The sequence below is a fragment of the Vicugna pacos genome, chromosome 17 (genome assembly GCF_048564905.1).
Source record: "Vicugna pacos chromosome 17, VicPac4, whole genome shotgun sequence".
In the NCBI taxonomy this organism is placed as follows: domain Eukaryota; kingdom Metazoa; phylum Chordata; class Mammalia; order Artiodactyla; family Camelidae; genus Vicugna; species Vicugna pacos.
Genome location: NC_133003.1, coordinates 30903394 through 30923210, shown reverse-complemented (window position 1 = coordinate 30923210; position 19817 = coordinate 30903394). Strand labels below are relative to the sequence as shown.

General features: G+C 35.7%; 1 long non-coding RNA gene across 1 annotated transcript in view; it reads right to left on the bottom strand.

The window, feature by feature from the left end:
• LOC116283962 (uncharacterized) overlaps positions 1–19817 on the bottom strand; it is a 41087-nt gene that overhangs the window by 19660 nt on the left and 1610 nt on the right. The window contains exon 2 of the long non-coding RNA XR_004193691.2: positions 14036–14119. This is a non-coding gene — a long non-coding RNA (uncharacterized lncRNA). The remainder of the gene's footprint in view (positions 1–14035; positions 14120–19817) is intronic.

Sequence of the window (19817 nt, the reverse complement as noted above, 5' to 3'; positions counted from 1 at the left end):
CTACAATCTGAAAGCAAGTCCTGTGTTTCTCACTGACCACCCCAACTAACTGAGTCCTGAGTCAATATTGCTATGACTAGGGAACCCTATGCGTCTTTTTCCTCTAGGCTTCTACAGAATTTGTGATCCCTTCAGAGCCAATTTAATTTAATTAATCTAATAAAGGACGGCACAGGAGAAGGCTGCTATTGTGCTGTAATGCTCAGGAGGTAGCTTTGTATTTGCTTTTTTTTTTAAAGTTTGATTAAAAATTCAATAAAACAAACAAGTTACAATGTATAATTATCATTAATCTCAGAGCAGATTATTTTCATGCACTTATGAAAAACTCAAGTAATCTTATCTAGCCTTGCAATTTAGACATAAATTCACTGAGGAAATCTTCTTCGTCTTTATTCAAGGTTCTACTCTGTTCTAATTCTTAGAACATTTAACTTATTTGTGTATATTCTCCACTTTTTTGATCAATTCTTATTTTCTCAAACTTAAACAAAAATTACTGTTTAACAATGCACGTTGGTTGTAATGTTACCAGCCCGGATCCTTGGACTCTTTAATCAATAAAAGTTGATGAGGCCAGCTGAGGAATTCAGGCAAGTCTTTCCGCCCCAAGGTGGGATGTGTTGGTCCCTCAAATGTAGTGAGGGTAGGGGCGGACATGTGGATCTGGCTGGAGGGGTGGCTTAGGTAGTCTGCCCAACCCTTTGGTGGTGTTGTGTGCAGGGATCATGCGTAGTACGCTGCTTTTGCTCCCTCGAAAGTTGCAGTTGCCGGAGGGTGGGAAGGGATAGACTGGGATTTCAAAATTGTAGAATAGATAAACAAGATTATCCTGTATAGCACAGGGAAATATACACAAGATCTTATTGTAGCTCAGAGAGAAAAAAAATGTGACAATGAATATATATATATATGTTCATGTATAACTGAAAAATTGTGCTCTACACTGGAATTTGACACAACATTGTAAAAGGATTATAAATCAATAAAAAATGTTAAAAAAAGTTGCAGTTGAGTCTTGAACGTTTTGTATCTTATTTTTCATAATTTGACCCAACTGCACATCCATGCAGTTATTTTTAGTCTCTTATAGTTGTTTCTTTGTATTCTGTTGCTCAGTGAGATGTTTGTCCAGGTTCAAGTACTTCTGTAAAGGGTCCAAGGTCCCAGCTTACCTCAGTAAGAATACAAATAATATAAAACTATAGAAAGTTAAAAGGAAAAGTGCCCCCTTGCATTGCCATCCCCCAACCCCAGCCAATTCCCCATCCTTAAATACCCCTCCACAGTTAACAATTCAATACTTGTTGTAGGCCTACAGAAATACGCACCTACAGACTTGTGCATTGTTTAAAGAGCACATTACATATTGTTCTACAGCTTTTTTCCCCTCATTTAACAATATATCCTAGTCAACTTTCCATATGCTTATGTATAAATTTACTTAATGTTTATCATGTATTATATTCCATATAATGTGCCTTTTGTAATTTTCAGAATATTTTTATCTTCCACTCCCCTTTTTTTCATAGAAAAGAGCTCCCCTTGACTAACACTGTAATGACTCTGAGTTTTAACAACGGTGCTAATAAATTTTAGGAATGCTAAAGTCTTGATAGAACATAATCTTTTTCAGCATGAAATTGGATAAAAAATGATGCTATGATTTTATAATGATGATGATTATGACAACTATTTGTGTTTATACATTTTAAGATAATTTTCTATAAAGAATCTCATTTACACTTCATCTAATGATATTTTGTCTGGAAGTGCCTGCATATTCTCCTGATAACACTATTTTTATTGTAATAAAGTCTTACGGCATGAGCTGGGAACAGCATGGTAATGTTGTTATTGCTATCCAAGTAATTATTATTTAATAAAGATGAAAATTAATAGCTCGAACATTATTTCATGTGCAACCTTACCCAGCTTTGAATGTAGGATTCCTGACTATATCCTGCTGTTTCTTATTTCTGAGCTTCAATATACATGAGGAAAAATGGACAGAATTAAAAGGGAGAAAGACAATTCCATAATTATAGTGCTTGATTTTAATACTCCATCACAGGAATTGATAGAAAAACTAGAACCAGAAAATTAGTGCAGACATGGAAAATTTGAACAACACTATCAACCACCTTTATCTGATTGATATTTATAGGAAACTATATCAGGAAGTGCAGAATACACATTCTTTTCAAGGTTTCATTATACATTCTTAAAAACAGACCATCAGCTAGGTTATAAAACAAGTGTCAATAAATTCATAGGAAATTAAGAAAACAAAATACATTTTCTGACTGCAGAGGAATTAATATAAAAATTAATAACAATACAATATCTAGGAAAACCTTGAATATTTAGAAATTAAACAATGTACTTCTAAATAAATCATGAGTCAAAGAAACTACAGAGGAAACTAGAATACATTTTGAACTATATGATAAAGAACATATAACATGTATTTGTAGAATGAAGCCAAAACAGCATTTAAAAGAAAAGATAAAACTTTAAATGTTTATATCAATGACCCAAGGTTATATATCTACAAGAAGTTAGAATAAGAGGAACAAAATAAACTCAATGAGAAGGAAAAAGACTAACGATAAATTCAAATCAATAAAATAAAAACAAATAAAGAATAAAGAAAATTAACTGATCAAAAAGTCGGTTCTTTGAAATGATCAACAAAACCAATGATGCCCTAGGTAGAATGATTAAGGAAAAAACAAAACACAAATCAGCAACATCAAGACTTAAATTTTTGTTACAGAGCACACAGGCATTAAAAGGAAAATATAATCTTATAAACAACTTTATGCCAACAAATTCAACAAACTATACGAAACTGACAAATTTCTTGAAAAATACAATGTACCTAAACTGATACAAGATGAAACAGAAAATTTCAATAGCCCTATATCTCTTAGAGAAAACTAAATACATTATCAAAGACCTTCCCATAAATAAAACACCCTCTAGGTTTAGATAGTTTCACTGGTGAATGGTATCAAACACTCAAGGAAGATATAAAACCACTGTTACATAACCTTCTATCAGCAAAGAGAGGAGAGAATACTTCCTCACTCATTTTGTGAGGCCAGCATAACCTTAACACCCAAATATGAGGAAGACATTATTAAAAAATAAAGGAACATTGATGCAAAAATTCTTAGCAAAAAATAAATTGAATGCAACAATTTAAAAAGGATCAGATACCTTACACCATATACAAAAATCAACTCAAAGTGGATTAAAGACTTAAACATAAGACAAGATACAATAAACCTCCTAGAGGAAAACATAGGCAAAACATTATCTGACATACATTTCAAAAATTTTCTCCTAGAAGAAATAAAAGCAAGAATAAACAAATGGGACCTAATGAAACTTACAAGCTTCTGCACAGCAAAGGAAACCAGAAATAAAATAAGAAGAAAACCTACGGAATGGGAGAAAATTTTTGCAAGTGAAACCGACAAAGGCTTGATCTCCAAAATATATATATAAGCAGCTCATATGACTCAATAAGAAAAAAATAAACAACCCAATCCAAAAATGGGCAGAAGACCTAAACAAGCAATTCTCCAAGGAAGACATACAAATGATCAAAAAGCACATGAAAAAATGCTCAATATCACTAATTATCAGAGAAATGCAAATCAAAACTACAATGAGGTATCACCTCTCACCAGTCAGAATGGCCATCATTCAAAAATCCAAAAATGACAAATGCTGGAGAGGCTGTGGAGAAAGGGGAACCCTCCTACACTGCTGGTGGGAATGCAGTTTGGTGCAGCCACTATGGAAAACAGTGTGGAGATTCCTCAAAAGACTAGGAATAGACTTACCATATGACCCAGGAATCCCACTCCTGGGCTTGTATCCAGAAGGAAATCTATTTCAGGATGACACCTGCACCCCAATGTTCATAGCAGCACTATTTACAATAGCCAAAACATGGAAACAGCCTAAATGTCCATCAATAGGTGACTGGATAAAGAAGAGTGGTATATTTATACAATGGAATACTACTCAGCCATAAAAACTGACAACATAATGCCATTCGCAGCAACATGGATGCTCCTAGAGAATGTCATTCTAAGTGAAGTAAGCCAGAAAGAGAAAGAAAAATACCATATGAGATCACTCATATGTGGAATCTAAAAAACAAAAACAAAAACAAACAAACAAACAAAAACAAAGCATAAATACAGGACAGAAATAGACTCATGGACAGAGAATACAGACTTGTGGTTACCAGGGGGGTAGAGGGTGGGAAGGGATAGACTGGGATTTCAAAATTGTAGAATAGATAAACAAGATTACACTGTATAGCACAGGGAAATATACACAAAATGTTATGATAAATCACAGAGAAAAAAATGTGACAATGAGTGTGTATATGTCCATGAATGACTGAAAAATTGTGCTGAACACTGGAATTTGACACAACATTGTAAAATGATTATAAATCAATAAAAAATGTTAAAAAAAAAAAGGATCAGATATCATGACCAAGTAGGGCTTATTCCAGCAGTGCAGGATTAATTCAATATTCAAAACTTAACTGAGGTCTCTTTTTCCTTGCCAGGCCTAAGCACTCCATTTATGCAAAGAGAAAACTAAGACAAGCAGGTGGAGGGCTTGCAGGAGAGACTCAGCTACATCAAGTGATCAAGTGATTCAGAAAGTTTTGTCCCCCTGGCTCAAAACTCCTTCTTCACCTGAAGACACCAAGGTAGCAGGGGCCACCAGCAGGGAGATCACGCCACATTCATCCTTCACCAAGAGACGTCTGGTGGCTTGGCCAAGGTAAACATCTGCCCCCTCAGATAGCACCGGAGGCACCAGGACCAAGTGGACCAAAACAACAACACAAAGTCTCTGAAAATTAAACTGCCATTGAAATCAGAGCCTGTAAAACTAGATAAAGACCCACATGCTAAACCTAAGCAAGGTGACTGACTTCTAAGATAAAAGATTTACACAGAACCCACAGTCTCCTAATAAAAGAGACAAAATGTGCAGAATACAAATGAAAAATCACCTAAAATACAGAGAACCAAGAACATAAGAATTTGAACGAGAAATGACAACCAACCGACACCAACACTGAGATAAGCCAGATTTTAAAGCATCCATCATAAAAAAAAAAGTTTTTGACAATCAATTACAAATTCTCAGATGGCTATTCTGACTAGTGTGAGGTGATATGAATACCCATCATTAAAAAGTCTACAAATAAATGCTGGAGAGGGTGTGGAGAAAAATGAACCCTACTATACTATTGGTGGGAATGGAAATTGGTGCAGCCACTATGGAGGACAGTATGGAGGTTCCTTAAAAAGCTAAAAATAGAGTTACCATATGATCTAGCAATTCCATTCCTGGGTATATATCCAGAGAAAACTGTAATTTGAAAGGACACATGTACCCCAATGTTCATAGCAGCACTATTTACAATAGCCAAGACATGGACACAATCTAAATGTCCACCAACAGATGACTGGATAAAGAAGATGTGGTATATTTATACAATGGAATGTTACTCAGTCATAAAAATGAATGAAATAATGCCATTTGCAGCAACATGGATGGATCAAGAGATTATCATATTAAGTAAAGTTAGTCAGACAGAGAAAGACAAATATCATATGGTATCACTTATGTGTGGAATAAAAAAATGATACAAATTCTATTTATAAACCAAAACCAGATTCATTTCTACCCTCAGAGTCCCAGAAGAAGAAGAGAAAGGGAATGAGGGGCTGAAAGAGCATTTGAAAAAGTCATGGTTGAAAACTTCCCAAATTTGGCAAAAGCTACAAACTTACAGACTGAAGAAGCTAAGCTAATCCTGAATATAATTAACCCAAAGAAATCCATGCCACAACACATACAGTTAAACTCTGCAAGCTAAAGATATAGAAAAGAATCTTGAAGGTAGCCAGAGAAAAACAACTGCATTATGCACCAATTCAAATGACAGTAAATTTCTCATCTGAAATGCGGAGACCAGAAGGAAGGATCACATTATTTCTGAGGTGTTGAAAGAAAACAAATTTAATCATGAATTCTAGATCTGGTGAAGCTATTGTTCGTAATTAAAAAGGGAAATAAAAATATTCTTGAATAAAGAAAAACTTAAAAAAAAAATCATGACTTGTAGATCAACCCTTAAAGGCTGACAAAGGAATTTCTTCCAACAGGGAGGAAATGATAAAAGAAGGAATCTTGCAGTATCAGGAAGAAAGAAGGAAGAATGGGCAGAGCAGAAATGTGATAGACTATCCTTTTCCTAATGACTTTAATAAATAATATTTGATAATTGAAATAAAATTTCTAACACCATTTGATGCCCAAAGCAATGATATTCAAAAGTGGGGAAAGTAGAGGAATCTAAATGGAATTTAGATATCTAAACTCAAAGAGGCAAAATGTTGACACCAGTATATGTCACACAAGTATGTTAAAATCACCAGAGTAACCATTATAAAACCTATGCAAGGATATGAATTCAAAAACACTATAAATAAGTCAGGATAGAATCCTAAAAAATATTCCAGTAATGCAAAAGAAGTCAAACTAGAAAAAAAAGGAAATATGAAATCTAGAGGAAACAAATAGAAAACAAATAAAAAATGGCAGACTTATGTGATAATACAGCAATTACCTTAAATGTAAACAGTCTTAACACACCAATGAAAAGAGGTTGATATAGTGTATAAGAAAGCATGACCCAATTATAAAAAAAAAAATCACTTCAAATCAATGACATAGGTAGGCTGAAAGTGAAAGGATGGAAAAAGTTTTACCATGCAAACAATCAATAATAGCAGGAGAGACTGTATTAATATCTGAAAAGGTAGATTTGAGAAAAAGAAAATTACTAGAGACAAAGAGGGACACTACATAGAGATAACAGTGAATCCACCAGGAAGACATAATGATCCTGGATGTGTATGCACCAAACAACAAGCCTCAAAGTACAGAGAATAAAAAGTGATAAAGGTGAAAGGAGAAATAGACAAATTCATAATTTTATCTCCTCTTAGCATGTGCTACACATTCTATTTCAATAACACAATCAACCAATAGGATCTTACTGGTGTACATAGAAAACTTCACCCCAAAACAGCAGAAAAGTCCATGGAACATTCACCAAGATAAGCCATATCCTGGGCCTTAAAACAAACCTCAACAAATTTCAAAGAATTGAAATCATACAGAGTATTTTCTCTCACCATAATTTGAATCAAACAAAAATTAGTAATAGAAAGACAATAGCAAAAGTCCTAAACATGTGGAAATTAAACAACACACTTCTAAATAATCCTAACTCAAAAAGGAAGTCTCAAAAGAAAAAAAAATCTTAAAGAAAATGAAAACATCAGAGCAAAATGTACAGAATGCAGTGCTGAGAGGAAAATTTATAGCACTAATTCTTAAATTAGAAATAAGAAAGAGGTCTAAAGTCAACCAAATATTTCTACCTCAAGAAATCAGTAAAAGAAGCACAAAATAAATTCAGAGCAAGCAGAAGGAAGGAAATAACAAGGAAAGCGGTAGAGAGCAATGAAAGTGAAAATAGAAAATCAATTTTTAAAAATCAATGAAAAAAGAGAAAGCTAATTCTTAAAACAATCAAATGGATAAACCTTTGATAAGATTGACAAAAATAAAAATATGTAAGAAAGAAACCCCTGATTTCAGGAATGAAAAAGGCGATATTACTACAGATTCTGCAGCCACTAAAAAGATAAGACACTACCATGAAGAACTTTATCCTCATAATTCAATGACTTAGAAGAAATAGACAAATTCCTCAAAAACCACAAACTAACGAAATCTACTAATATGTAACAATCTGAATAGCCCGAAAATATTAAAGAAATTGAGTTCATAATTTTAAATCTCCTGAAAAGAAGTCATCAGGCTCAGATGGTTTCACTGGAGAATTCTATGGAACATTTGAAGAAGAATTAACTCTAATTTTATACCAGAAAATAGAAAAGGAAACACTTCTCAACTTATTTTATGAGGCCAATATTACTCTGATAACAAAATCAGATAAAGATAGTACCAAAAAAAAAAAAAAACAAAGAAAGAAAGAAAAAAATTACAAACCAATAGCTCCCATGAACTTAGATTTAAAAATCCTTCACAAAATTTTAACAAGCCAAATCCAATAATGTTTCAAAAAAAATCATACACCATTACTAGTGGATTAATTCCAGGTATGAAAGACTGTTTCAACATTTTAAAATCAATCAATATAATCTACGATATCAACAAACTACAAGAGAAAAATCATAATATATATGTTTTAAATAAAATATATTTATAATATGCATGAAATGTATTTTATGTACTAGCTGAAGATAAAAAACTAAAATTTAAATTCCACAGTAGTCCCCTCAAACTCAAAATTCTTAAAAATCTACTAATGCTATCCAAGACTTTTACAATGAAAATATTGCTGAGATTTTTAAAGACCCAAATAAATAGCTATCCATATATGATGTTCATCAGTCGTAACATTAAATTTTGTTAAGATGTCAATTCACTCCAAGTTGATCTATAGATTCAACACAATCCCAGTCTAAATTTGTCATTTTTTCAAAAGAAATAGACAAAACAGTTTTAAAAATTAAGTGTAGATGCAAACTATCTGTAAAATTAAATGTAGATGCCAAAGCATCTTTAAATGTAGACGCCAAAGCAAAAATAAAAATCATTAAACGTAGGTGCCAAAGCAAAAGTAAAAAAAGAACAAAGTTGGAGGCCTCACTCTTTTTTGGATAAGAGAGCTTCTGTGCTATTTCTATTAGTGTGTTCACCACATTTTAAGGTAATTGTTGTTAATATAATGCATGCTCCTTGAGGACAGGGACCATATCTCCATCATCTCTGTCTTAATCCTCTTTTGTCTTAACACATGTTTGTAATAAACAGTGCTGAGCTGGTTAAACAATAATGGTCATTTTATATCTATATGATTTTATTTTGAGAAATAAAGAGACACTGGGTATCTAAATCATTGAGCATGTGGGTAGGACTCTCTGGTGATAACATCAGGAATGTAGCCAGCTCTTTTTCCTTCCAAGAGGCAGGTCCAGAACCCTGGGTCTCTGGTTTCCATTTAACACATGGGGAAGCCCCTGGAGGATATTCAGTGAGTTTGGTCTTACATCAAGAAACTATTTGGAGTCTGGCTTCAGCCAACCTTAAGTTTAATTATTCATGGTAAATATTGCTTGCCAATTGACATCTTTGTTTATATTGAATCTGATGATTTCAATCTTTGATTGCACGTGGCTTTTCTTCCTTTAACATTATGTATCACTCAATTCTTCGAGGTGAAACAGAGGGACCCCTTTCAACACTTAAGGCGAGCTCCTTAGTTTTGGGCAACATCAGCCAACGAATTTTGTATCTTGCCAATTCTCTAATACTTTATTCTGTGGACTTTTATAAATAGCTTTGACAAATCCAAAAGGCCATCCACTTTCTCTTTACAGAAGTTGCAAATTGGTATTCGTCCATGTGTGAGTATTTCCAAACATTCTTCCTACCCAAAGTTGTTTATTTGCACAGAGCTTTGGTCCAGTTCAGTGTCCAGTGAGATTATTCATAATGACTTTTGAAATCATCTGTTTTTTGATTGTTTACCTCCAGGAAACATCACTGCATACTGTTGAAGTCATCCCAGACAATGCCTGTTTTTCATTCCATTAAGTCATTAAGAACAGCACCAAATCAAGCATGAGACGCTTTTTCCGTCTGTAACAAACAACGATGCTCCTATTTGATTATCTGTGTTTTTCATTCTCGTATTTTCTGACCACGAAGATTTAAACAGTGTGAAAGTAATGCAAAACAAATAACCTGTTCAGACAAATCAGTCCAACGCTGTATTCTGAGGGTAATTGTGGAGGACAAAACGAGGCACAAGCATTAAATTATCAGGTTCAATTTCATAGGTTTCACCTACCTGCAGATAGTCCACTGGTAGTACCCAACCAGTCAATGTTTATTGAGCATCTGTTACATGCCACGTTAAGAACTACGAGGATTCCAGAGATGAAAAAGGTAAGGTTCCTGGACATACATGTGCAAATCAAGCCAAGAAGTATACGACAAATGTCGATAAAGATGTGTGAATTAATGCTATTGGAGTTAAATAGGGAACGTCAAAAGTCTAGCCTACAAATGGCTAGGCTTACAAGATTTCATGGAGGAACATGGTATTTGAACTGTGACTTAAAGAATGGATAATAGTTGCACAGGCAAGGAAGGATATGCCTATACATGAAATGGCACATGCAAAAGCACAGACGTCAGGAAGACAGAGGGGGTCAAATCCATCTGTCACAGGCTATGTGCATACTCTTCTGGTCAGCAAAACTTCTGTATGACAGCTCTTCCCTTCATCACGGTGAAGTGATGGGAAGCAGTTGATACGCTTGACGAAGAGTCACCTCTGTACAGAGGCCATCTAGGGGTTTCTTATTAGAGGGAGTAGTTATTCTTTTTCAAAGAAAGCTTACTCACTCAGTAGAATCCAATCCGTATGTAAAGGCTTTTATCTTGCACACATATACTGATTATCCATTTTCTCTCTGTTGAACAGGATTGAGGGAATGAGGGCATGATCCTGCTTTGACCTAAGTGGGGTCTTGTTAGATTGGACCCAAAGGTAAAGGGCTTTCCAAAAAGTGAGGTTGATGATTGGTGCTTGATGTAAATACCAACTTTGAGAATTACAACGTTTCTTAAGTAAGTTTGGATTAAGCTAATATTAACATCAGGTTGCAAATACTGTAATTACTCCTCAGCTATGGCCATTAAGGATAGGGAAGAAATGTACCTGGTCTTGTACTAAGTGAAAAGTAGATGCAAAAAATTAACATGTAATATTTGTTGAGTACTAAGTACATGCAAGGTCCTGAGATAAGAGTTCACATACGTTGTCTCAATCCTTATAACAGCATTCTGAAGTAGACAGTATCATTTCTATCTTACATTTGAGGAAATTAGTGCATGGTTAATTAACTTGACCAGGGGTCCATAGCTGGTAGGTAGAGGAGCCAGGATTTGAAGCCAGGCAATGTGGATTCAGCCCATCTTCTTAATTGCTGGGCTAAGTGCAATGGGGATCATAATGGTGTATCTCTCAAAGTGCTGTTATAATCATAACAAGAGTTAATATATGTAAAGTGCCTTCCTCAACATCTGGCGTTTAGTAACTACTCAATGAAGAATAAAAATTATTATTGGAAGATGAAGTTACTTGCCCAGAGTTGCATGTGGCCAGATTGACTAAAGAACACCATGCTTTTAACCCTTATAATACTGTATAGATATTCTTGACTTTACTATAATTATGTCATCTTTTATTGTTGTTTTATTTAATTTTGTTTCAGAAAGCTTAACTTGTTGCAATATTCGACAGGCCAGGCCAGTAAAAATAAAACTTGAATTTCATGTTAAACGTGTACAAATCTAAAATGAACTCAAATCACTGTGACTTAAGCCTTTAAAAAAACATGTATGCTAAACCCATACTCCTAGCAGTATTATTCACTTTAGCCAAAAGGTGGAAGCAATCCAAGTGTCCACTGATGAATAAATGGATAAACAAATGAAACCTAGACATTATGCTAAGTGAAATTAAGCCAGCCAGAAAAGGACAAATACCGTATGATTCAATTTATAGAAGGTACCTAAAATAATCAAATTCATAGAGACAGAAAATGGGGTGGTGATTGTCAGGGAATGGTGGGAGGGGAAGTGGGGAGTGATTGTTTAATGAGTAGAGAGTTTCAGTCTTAAAAGATGAAAAAAGTTCTGAAGATAGATGATGGTGATGGTTATACAATGGTCGGACTGAAGTTAATGCCCCTGAACTGTACACCGAAAAATGGTTAAAATGGTAAACTTTATGATATGTACATGTTACGACAATATAAAAAATCATCTATACAAAGAAATTGAATTCAATATATTCAGACAAATGCAAAAAGCCTCATGGTCATCACAATAAAAATGAGGTATTTTTGAAAACAGGTAGAAGTCATTTTCCTTCTTAAATGCATTGTGAATGTGATGATAAATTTTTTGTTTATTTTAAATATTGAAACATATTAATTGAAGCCTTCAGTATTCAGCTGTTGAATACTGGATTTCGATAATCCTCTTCTCTGCTGTTTTTCTGATGTTCTCATTTCTAAAACCTAATTCTCCTGGGGAATATGCTACTCCTTTTCAGCAGATGAACAGATTCTATAATTTAAATATTCAAAAATATGAGGCAGCTATGGGGTGGGAGGACACAGTACGGAGATGCTATTATCTTGGGGACACCATATTAAGAATAAATTGGATTCTTCATTCCCTTCTGGAAAAAGGGTTGGGAACTAATATTTTTGAGACCCCATTAGCATCCATGGTTTGAACAACCATGCTGAGAACTTTGTATATATTATTGCATTAATTCTTACAGGACCCTCATTTCTAGAGAGGAAAGAGTCTTGCTGCTGCATTGGTCAAGGAGTTACCTTTGCGGTGCAGGATCCAGGTGCTCCCAAATGAAAAGAAAATCAAGAGATGGAGAGAATCAGTTCATCTACATCCTTGGCTCCTTGATATTTTGTGCCTAATAGTTCTTTGTTTTGGAGGCTGACCTACGCACTGTAGGGTGTTGAGCAGCATCCTTGTTGCCCACTTGATATACACGATATACGTGTTTCAGGGCTGAGGCTTGGAGGAGAGAAGGGAGCTAGACTACAACAGGTGGTGGACTGGGCATTGAGAACAATTTTGGGAGATAGAGAGAGAAAAAGGAGAATCTTTGTAGCTACTGCTATAGACACTGAATGAGAGAATCCCCCAAAGGATCTTTGAGAGTTATTTAAGAGTGAATTTTCCTCTTCACAATCTTCTTAAAAGTTTGGATCAGGATATGAGTTGCTCTGAATTGTGCTTTTTTATCTGGCTGCTGTTTCTTTGAATATGATTCTGTGTTTAAACTGGACCACATGGTAGGGATTTGTATAGATTTTATATGGGTTACACTCACAACAGTCTTCCGAATTCACATTATCCTCATTTTATAGATGATGCCCTGACCTCTCTGAAAGGTAAGATTGTACCTGTACCATTCTGCCTTCTTCTGCCCTTTGCCTTCACAAAAGGGACCATGTTTCATTTTCTCAAAATCTTAAAAAGACTAGTATGAAAAGACACTTTTTTTCTCTTTTTAAATGACGTCATATCTTACATTCAGAGGTAGTTTAACATCTAACCATCATATGACTCAGAAAGGTTTGTCTGCAAGTTTCTTATTGCTGCTGTCACAAGTTACTACAAATTTAGTGGCTTAAAACAATACAAACTCACTATCTTACAGTTCTGGAGATCCACCATCAGTCTCAGTGGGCTAAAACCAAAGTGTCAGCAGGGCTACTTTCTTTCTGGAGAATCTAGGGGAGAATCTGTTCCCTTGCCATTTCCAGCTCCTAGAGTCTGTGTGCATTCTTGACTAATAACCTCACATCACTCAGTCTCTGTTTTCTTTGCTCATATCTACTCCTCTCTTTGACCTGCCTGCCTCCTTCTTAATCAGGACACTTGTGTTTGCTTTGGGCCCACCTAAATATTCCAGGACAATCTATTTCAGGATACTTAATCACATCTGGCAGTCCCTTCTGCCATGCAAAATAGCATATTTTCAGGTTGCAGAGATTAGGATATGGACATCTTTGGGGGCCATTTCTTCTACCTCCCATAGCAAGGGTGTAAGAACTTGCGCCATGTGTGGTCTCAATCTGATAACACATTTGAATTGTTCCATCTTGACTTGATTTTTTTAATGTGACATTCCTAGGCTTAGCTGACATTTAATTTTCACACTAGAAAAGTGATAAGGATTAATTGAATTATAATAATTTTGATGGAGATACTGATAAGAGTTTTATATACAAACTCAAATTCTTCTTTAACTTCATTCCAACTGTCTAATTACCAGGTCTGTCCAGAAGAAGAAAGCAGTGGCTGTAGACATTCAATGATCTTCCACTGAAGATGGAATGGTCTTCCAATAGTCTTCCTGAAACATACAGCATGTGTAATAGTTAATAGTGTATGCGTTAAGAGCATGGACTTGCAGTCAGATTGACAGTGTGTTCAAATACCACCTCTGGCACATGTTGAGAAACTTTAGGCCCATCCTGAGCCTCTGTTTTCTTGCCTGAAAGGAATGATACTGGTGCCTGTTGCATCACAGGGCTGTGCTGAGGATTCAAGGAGAACTGTGTGAAATGCAGACTCAAGTGCCTGGCACACAATGACCACTTAGTAAATGGGAGCTAATATTTGTCGGACTGAATTATTACCTACTAACAGGTAAGACTGTAAAATAGACTTTCTTTACCTTCCTATGCTCATGACTATTTTAAGGAGATTTTCTTAGGAAGAGCTCACCCTTCCTCCAGGAAGGGGGCAAGTAGGGGAGTGAATGCTTAAATGTTATAGGTTTTATGTGTGTGTGTGTGTGTTGATAAAGATGTTTTGGAACTAGATATAGATGGTGGTTGTAAAACACTGTGAATACACTGTGAATGTATTAAATGCCAGTGAACTGTATACTTTAAAATGGTTAAAATAGTGAGTTTTATGGTATGTGTATTTTACCTCAATTAAAAAAAAAACATGGGATGATCTGAAGGGCTTCTTTCTTCTGAAATTTAGGATACATGGATGTGAGGGGATGTGGAGATATTTGCACTGGAATTTGGGGCTCTCAAGCTAAGGAAATCAGAAATTTAAAAGTATAGGAATAATGCCTCTTGTGTCTCTTCTGTTTATTTTTTTCTATTAAAGTGGAATAAAATTAAATTTAATATATTATTTAAAAGCCATTGAAAGTATCTGATTCTAGCAAAGTATTTCTATCCATTATCTAATTTACCTATGTAGCCAAGCTTGTCTCTGTACATACACAGAAAATTTACATAATAATGTTCACCTGATGGAAATAATACTAATTTCTGGATGGTGAAATTTGTGTGGATTAAAATAAGACTTCCTCTTATTTTTCTGCATTGTTTGAATTCTTTATATTGAACACATATCATTTTTATGAACATCACTGTGTGATTTCTCTTCAGTCAACCAACTGGCCTAACAAGCATACATGGAAAATAGAGGCAAATAAGCCAAGATGTAATAACAATTAATTCTGGGATAGATATGGTCCATTGTTATTTCTTTTTTCATTCTTTTTTGGGGTACTTTTTCAATTCCCAAAGTAATATTTTAAAAACACATAAAAGAGAGAACCATTAGGAAAGTTGTCTAACATCACAAAGCTGCTAGGGGTGGAGATGGTGGCAGTTCAAAATCAGATTTGCCTGACTCCAGAGCTCAGTTCTCAGCGTTGAGTTAATCTTGCCATAAGTAATATGGTTTTATTTTTCAAAAATTTAACCTAACTGCATTTTCCTCCTGGATTCTAACTACTGACTGAGCCCTGCATGCGTCCTTCAAAATGCCAAGACTGCAGAGGAGGGTATTGTCTGTGCTACCTCTTAAGAACATGAAGCACTCGATCCATTTCAAGGAAATTATCCACCTACTACCAAAATGCCCAGAGATGGAGCATCTGCTGTGTACAGGGCAAAAACAAGAGGCGTTGATCACAGAATCTGAATCTGTAGTTTTCATGGATTAAGATGCCCAGCAGCCTACCGCAGTGGGGGCTCTGTGGTAATGAGACATTAATTTGTTCATGTCTGTCGAGTTCCTGGGAACTATAAATGTTTGATGTCTGATTATCACAAATGTACTCCTTAAGACATTTTTGGTTGCAAGAAGCAGAGACCAAGTTAAACTAAAGAAAAATGGAAAGTTTATGACAGAAATACTGAGTGATTTTTGCAGGATTCAAAGAGAGATACATCTGAACCTTAGGCACAAAATGGCACAAGAGACAGGACTTGGTGGCTTAGAGCAAATGCTCTGAGGACAGATTGTCTGAGTTAGAATCTTTCCTGTGACATGAACCCTCTCATCTTGAACAATTTACCTAACAACTCAGTGAGCTCATCTGTAAAATGGGTATAATGATAGTAGGTTCCTGAAAGGTGGTTCTGAGTGTTAAACAGTGATGCTTGTAAAGGACTTATCACAGTGCCTGCTACTTACCAAGCACTCAGTAACTATTAGCTCTTTAAGTCTTCTTATCATTACAATATGTCACTGTAGACTTGATTTCTTAACTTCCTAGTCCATACAGTTAAGGATCACTCAACCCTACTGATTTTATATGTTCCTGGTCTAGCCACAGGGAACAAATTAAGTTGACATTCTCTTGGTTCCCAAGCCAAATTTCTAGAGAAGAGCATTTGGTTTATTGGAATAGGCATCCATTCCTGGTCTAATAAACTAAATCCGGTAGGCAGGGCTAATCATGGCTGCCAGGAACCCACTGTTGCAACCACGTGGATAGAGGAAAGGGGTCAGGTGGTGGACACTGGCCAAACTGGTATACAATACACCAAGGAAGCCTCTAAATGTGCTCCTCTTGGTGACATTCAATAGGAAAAGGGAAAAATGAAGCAGACAAAAAAAGTCTTTATCTTGGTTGTTCAAAGAGTATCTCTGTGAATTCTTATCTTTCTTCTTAAAAACAAAACAAAACAAAATAGTGTTCTTGGATTAAACATTTCAGGAAGGAGACTGCAAATTGCCATGGAGATGATGGAGGAAATTATACACTTGTTCCTTTTTTTCTTCTTCACAGCCTATGCATAGGGATGGACTGAGGTATTAGCCTCAGCTCTTTTTCCACAGTGAACTGAAATGTTTTAACAAAATCTGCCACTCTACCAGCAATAATAGACTTTTCTACATGCAAGTGTTAAAATCTTTTCATTGTAATACAGTTAACTTTACTAAACACCAGGCTACATTTGCTTGTCAAGGAAGATGCCCTGCACCAAGCTGTGAATCTGGATAATTTTATTCAAATTTGTGGGGTTTTTTTTAAGGATGCCTATCTTCTAATCCGGTTTCAGCGTCCATTAATAATTAACTAGGTCACAAGTATCTGTTACTTGCAATTATTTGGTTGCAAGTAACAAGAAGTCAAACTTGGATTAGCTTAAACAATAAGGGTGGGGCAAGCTTCAGATACAGGTTGATCTAGTGGCTCAGTCGGGGCCGAATTTCTTTTTGTTTCTCCATACTGTCTTTCTCATCATTAGTTTCATTTAAAAACTGACCTCTTTTATGGACACAAAAGACTGGCAGCAGGAAAAGGTGCCACACTTTTCTATTTTAGCAGAGAGGAGAAAGAATTCTCTTGGTAGCTTACACAGAAAATAGAGGCCACTTCTTTCTCAGAATTCCTCCAAAAAGCCATTTACTCTTGCTGGGAGAGAAGGAAACACTGGCTGACACAAGCCAGTCAGGGCCTGTCCTTGGATTCTTGGGAGAGTTCAATTCCAGCCAAGCCTCATGACTGAGAAGCTTGAGGTCTTATTAAAAAGGAAGAAGGCTAGAAGGTATGTGGGGGAGGCGACCAACAAATGTTCTCTCCAAAATGCTTCTTTTTATTTCAAGTTACACTCATTTTGTGTCCTTCCCTAGATTGCAATGCAGCATAATCTTTTTGCCAATTTTGGTGAGTGTGGCTAGACGTCTGGCTTTAGTTAGAGAACTGCCTTAGGAATAAATTAAGAGGGTGGGCTCTCACTTTTCCTACTGAAGACATCCAGACATCAGAAAGATGAGATTAGTTTTAATTCATTAAAGAAGTGTCTTTATGTTTAATGAAATACTATGCAGATCTATTTTCATAGTTTGAAGGGAATCATGCTGAGACATCTTGATTCTGGATTTAAAATAGTTCCAGCCTGAATACCAAGTCCTGTTCCCATTGTAAAGCTACTAATTATTTAGGCATTGGTGAGCACTACCTTATCTCATTGTCTATCAGCAGCTAAATTTATGGTGAAGCCTGAATTACTTGAAATTATACGTATTACGAACATCTGTAAAAAGGAATGTTGAGGGTGGGTAAATGGCATAAGAGAGGCAAAAAATCAATTTGGGTGAAATACGGAGACTGACTACTTAAATGATGTGTTTTATGGCCTTCATTGGTTCCCTTTGAACAAATAAAGCAAATTTGAACATCTGAAAGAGTGTGGCTGATTACCAGAGGAAAACAATATGTCAAGATAATCATTCCCTTTACACTACTTTTTACTGGTGACCTGAATATTTACCAGGATCTAACGTCCCCATTTGTCTTGTAAAGGCTTTTGAGATCTTCCCAGTGTTAAATACTAAAGTCCCATGGTGTCCAGAGAAGTCTATTACTATTCCCAGTAAGCCTGAATATTGATATAATCAAAGAAAACTATTCACTGTCATTAATTTAGCATATTAAGGAGCATCATAACACTTTGTTCCAAAGTAACTCCAAAAGCTTTATCTCATTTTTTTCACATGGAAGGCCCTCCAAAAAAGTAAAAAAGGAGTCAAGCAAATAGTTAAAATAAGTCTTTTTTTTTTAACATTAAAGAACTTTAAGCATTTTGCTGCCACAGCTATCTTTGACTGCTGTCCTTAAAACTCTGTGATTTCTTATTCATTCCGATGAATACATAGAACTTGTTGAAAAGTGCTCATATGTTTCTTCTTTTTTTGTATTTTCTGTTTTTTAAAATATGATAGTCAAGCGAACCTGTGTAATAAAAAATGAATGTTTTAAAAATTATTGTAGTTCTGTGGATGAAAAGATACAGTCTTTGAATTATCCTGTAGTACTTTATATTAAATTTGATTCTGGAAGTGTTGTTGCATCACACAGGTAGAATTCAGAGTGCAAATCCAGGTGAAGCCTGGCTTCTAATACAAACTCTCAGGGGAGATATTTCCTGTTCACCCAAAACTGTTTGCTTCTGGTTCCTTTCCATGCCAAGGTTTATTTCTCCCTGCTTCTTGCACTGAGGGTATTGCCTGTTTGGGTATGTGGGAACTCCAAATCAGCACCCCTCTGCACCCACAACCCCATCCCTGCAGGAACTCACTCTGACCTGCTGTCAGTGCCAAAATTTACGGTCCCTAGTCCCAGAAGAATGTCTCCCAGGAGCCCTGGTTTTCTGTTCTTAGTCTCCGGAGGATCTGTCTTTCCATTCTAGCCCAGCGAAGCACTTAGGCAGATGTTCTGATATTTTCAATCTGGCTTTTTACTTGCTTCATTCAGGAGTGTTATTTATCTAGTGTCTGCCCTGCTGACATGAAAGTCCTGAATTGCTTTCTAAAATGGTCTCTCAAAGATTTGTTTATAAATAATATAATTCTTGGATTTGTGAGGTTATACACTTAGGAATACTTTTTAAATCTTAGATTTCTCTGTCTTTGTATTTATTTTTAAAAACGGTATCAGGTGACCTCCACAATCATCCCAAACTAGCATTGCTGAAGTTGGTTCTGGTTCTCGGTTACTTATTATTCAAATTTAAAATATTTCAGTACATGTCCTGTAACGAGAGACTTGGTAAGGACTCAAATACATGGCGAATCTCTTCTTCCTGGTGGATAAATGTTTGAGAAAATAAAAACTTACCTTATATTCATGCTTATGTGGTGCTCTTACACCAACACGCACTAGGAATGCCCTACTCTCTGCAGAGGTGGTCTGTATGGGTCTTAGTCTCTACTCAAAGGCCTTGAGTTTCTGGAGGCTAGGAGCTGCCTTACTTGTTTCTGTGTCTCTTATGGCCAGCACCTTAGCT